The sequence below is a fragment of the Petaurus breviceps genome, unplaced genomic scaffold, assembly GCF_028583685.1.
Source record: "Petaurus breviceps papuanus isolate PSGF00001 unplaced genomic scaffold, PetGlider_PUasm1.0 582, whole genome shotgun sequence".
Classification (NCBI taxonomy): Eukaryota; Metazoa; Chordata; class Mammalia; order Diprotodontia; family Petauridae; genus Petaurus; species Petaurus breviceps.
Window position 1 is genome coordinate 832,313 of NW_027186390.1, and position 4,079 is coordinate 836,391.

The 4,079-nt window shown below is 42.2% G+C and overlaps 1 pseudogene; it reads right to left on the minus strand.

The window, feature by feature from the left end:
* Nucleotides 1-384: 384 nt before the first annotated feature.
* LOC138173416 (putative monooxygenase p33MONOX) lies at nucleotides 385-2,141 on the minus strand (annotated as a pseudogene).
* Between the last annotated feature and the right edge of the window lie 1,938 nt (nucleotides 2,142-4,079).

Sequence of the window (4,079 nt, forward strand, 5' to 3'; positions counted from 1 at the left end):
TCTTTTACTTTTCTTTTTTTTTTCCTTGGATAAAATATGCAGAACAAAGTCTACTAGATTTTAATTTCCCTTGCCCCCTTCAATCTAGTTCTATAGATCAGTAATTGGCTGTAGGCATCTGTACTTTGAGAAGTCATTCAGACTAATTTTGGGACATTACAGAATAGGTCTTCCTGCATTAGAAAGATTCAAGTTTTGCACAAATATTTAAAGAAACAATCACTACCTCCCCAGGAATATCATCCTCAGCAAAATTGTAAATGAATGACATCTTTCCTATGTGAAGTGCAAGGTGGATGGGAAGAAAGAAAAGTCTAAGATGCTCTGTCTACATAACAGTGGGTTCACCAGGGAACACAACTTTGCTCTTATGAAAAGGGAGGTTTAGAACCCTGTAGGTGTCATGTCTCTTGGTTTGATGTTATGGGTTCATGGAGGTTGTTTCTTTCCTTCTGTCACTGGAAGGTCCATCTTAGGTGGCTTGAAGGTTGCTGGGTCTTCTGCAATTCTAGTAGCCTGAACCTGAATGAGCTCCATTGGCGATGGCTTCTGAGTACCTCTATAAGAAAACCTGAGTCGGATTTCTGAAGGGTTCTTGATCCAAAAAGGCTCCATTTTTCAGATAAGGGTTTATCTCTGTAATAGTAATGGAATTTAAAGATCCCCCTGTATTGGCTTGGTTTTCAGATTGATTGTGTTAAAACCCAGAGCTTGTGAATCCCACTTGTGGGATGGACTTGTTGACATGCAAAGAGAGGGCTGAACTGGTAGGAGCTGGTGACGTGATTTTAGAGAGACACAAGCAGAGAGAGAGGCAGAAGAATTTTTTTTGGAAACAGCATCGTGGAGGCAGAAACAGAGAGGATTGCTGAGGGCCAGTTTGAACTTCCCAGGACTTTTTAGAGCTGCCACACAGAGCTGCCAAGGACTGAGGAGACATGGCTATTATGCTGGTACCTTGTCTGTCTGTTTTGATGTTGTTTTGCCAGATTCAACCACTGGTGAAGGACAATCCTGTTGTTGCAGAGGTCCTGGAACCTTGCTGTTGGTTCAGAGCTCCTGAGACTGTTCTGCAGACAGAGAATGAATTAATGAAGACACTGGCAATGTATCTTGTGGCCTTGCTAAGCTTTGTCTCCCCAGGAACAAAGATTGCTGAGAACTTGCCTCGGGTCAAGATGAAGAAAAGACCTCTCTTTGGGTATTAAATGCTGTGCTTAAGCTTGTTGTAACTCTGGGGTAGATGGTCTATTCAGTTGTAATGCAAGGGTGGGAAACTTTTGACTTTTTTTTGCTCTGTGATTGACCAAATGAATGTACTTTACTTATGATTGGAAACTAATCTCCATTTGAGAAGAGGGGCTTTGTGATTGACTAAATGAATGTAATGTCCAGGGGTGGAGTAGTACTTGATTGAATTACACTTGGTAAATGCTGTATTTTGAACTATGCTATATTTTGATTTTCTCTGTTCTTAATTTGTCACTGAATAAAATGGAGAGCAGCTATGCTGGTATTTTGAACCTTGGGAAGTTGCCTTTGCTTGGCATTACAGTCTCTATCTCCATTTCCAGAGTCCATGCTGCTGACATCTAGACCAGGTAAGGAAGTAGAAGATCCATGAGTAAACCAGTCTCTGGGCTTTTGCTTGGGAGAAGAATAGAGTGTGCTACTCGGAGAAGATTGGGTTGAAACAATCAGTCTATCTTCTTTTGTCATTTCTCATTTTGTAACTTCAATTTATGGACTGCCTCTGCCACACGGTGGTACTTGGTTTCTTCCATGGTGAAGCCTTTATGGGGAGTATATCCCGTGTCTGTCAACTCTGCCTGCTGCTCAAAGCACTGGATGTTCTCTTGTGTCTGTTTTGTAATTAGAGAATTCATGATGACATGCAGAGCCTTGGCCTTCACCACTGGGGCCTTGTTCATTTGGTCAGTGGAAGCTAAGGGAGTTACAGAGAAACTATTTTCTCCTTCCTCAACCTTGGAAAGCTGTTGGTACTTCCAATCTGGAATGACTGACTTTTTCCACAGAACCTTACTGCACATGTCAGATGAAGGCAGAGTCATCGGTGTGGGATCCTCCGGGACATCATCATAACTGAATGCTCGTCGATGCATTCCAATTCTCAAAGACATCTTGTCTAGAAGCCCACCTGTACTGTGCTCAATAGCAGACACATCTGAGGGGCGGCCAAATGGCTCAGCGAGTAAGAGCACCAGCTCCAGTGTCGGGATGACCTGGGGATCGAATCCAGGCTCCGACACTTAGCACCACACCCAGAAGTAACTGGCCGTGTAACCTTGAGCAAGTTACTTAACCCCGATTGCTCGTTAAAAAAAAACAGCAGACACATCTGGCTCTCTGGATGATGCCATGAAAGATTGTGATCCAGGTGTTTCTGTAGATAGATATCCAGAACTCTGATTCCCAGGATGAATGTCAATGGAAGTTATGTAGATAAGACAAAGATGTCCAAAGGGAACATTCTGCAGCTAGTGATCAACTCTCAAAAAGTCCCAAACACGTCTCATACAGAGGCTCAGCTGGGTTTTCATGATGGGGGGGAAGGATAGAGGAAAAGGGGGAAAAGAGATTGTCCACAGGCCAAGGTTCTGCCATGGACAGGAAACTGAGACTAACAAGGCTTCAGTTTGTTCCCATTACTCCCTAAGCACCAAAGCACGGGGTGAACCGAGGCCATGACGCAAGTAGTGCCAAGACCCAAATGGACCTCAGTGCGGAGAAATAGAGTGCAGCCTACTTTTCTACATCCATGACTTTAAATACATTTTTCCCTATCCTTAGAAAGTGTTCTTCTACCTTTATCTTCTTTGTTGCTGAAATCCTGACCATCTTTTCAATCCTAACACAAATGATACCTTCAAGAAACTCTTTCTTACTTCCCAAACAGTAATAATTCCCTTCCCCCAACATTCCCCCCCTGCACAAAACCCTGACTATTTTGCTTCTTTCTTGTGAAATTTGAATTATTTTGGATTATTTGTAGTTATTTGTGCATCTGTAGTCTGTAGACTTTCTCAGAGCAGGGAGTGAATCTTTTCTACACTTGTTATCTTTTCCCATAATAGCATAATTCTCTTCACAGTATAAGTGCTAAATAACTGAATGCTGGATTGTTGAACTTAATTATTCAGCATTCAGTCTCCAAGTCTGAACCATGCTTGTAATTTTCTAGAAAGAATACTCAATCTCTGAAGACCAGATGATGATACATCCTTCCCACCTCTCACCATGATGGTGGAGGACCACGAGGGCAGGATGTTGTCTACATCATTTAGTAGTCACTGTACTGGGCATTTTTGCTTAACTCTTTTTTCTTTGTTATAAGGGAGGTTTCAGATTTGAGGGTGATGGGAAGTATTTCCTGAAACAAAAGGCATGAATAAGATTTAGTTAAAAAAAAAAAAGCATTCCCACCCACCCCTGCCCTTGTTATACCTACTATATATGAACTATACCTACAGCTGTGAATGATACTTCAGCATGGTAAAGTTTGGGGCTCCAAGTCAAGACCTTTGTTACTAAGCCTTTAGTCAATGACTTGCTATAATAGTGTGCCTCCCCTAGATCAGGCTCCTATTGGAGGGTTCTGCTAGTTTACATGAGATCTCCTCTAGGGATATTCTTGTGTGAGCAGAACCCTTGGCAAGGCAATGTTAATGATCAAATAGTCTTATCTCAGACAGTACAATCTGAGAACTACCTTGATCTGTAGATAGATTGAAGTAGATTCAGACTGGGCAGCTAGGTGGCACAGTGAATAGAATGCAGTGACTGGAGTGAGGAAGACTTATCTTCCTGAGTTCAAATTTGACCTCAGACACTTAATAGTTGTGTGACCCTGGGTAAGTCACTTCACCCTATTTGACTCAGTTTCCTCATCTGTAAATTGAGCTGAAGAATGAAATGGCAAACTACTCTAGTGTCTATGCCAAGAAAACCCCAAAAGGGGTAACAAAGAATCAAGAAAAATGACTTAAGAACAAGATTCATATCCAGGATGGACATTGTAAAGGTTGGGGGCAATTGCCAGGGCCTGAGGAAAGAGCCTT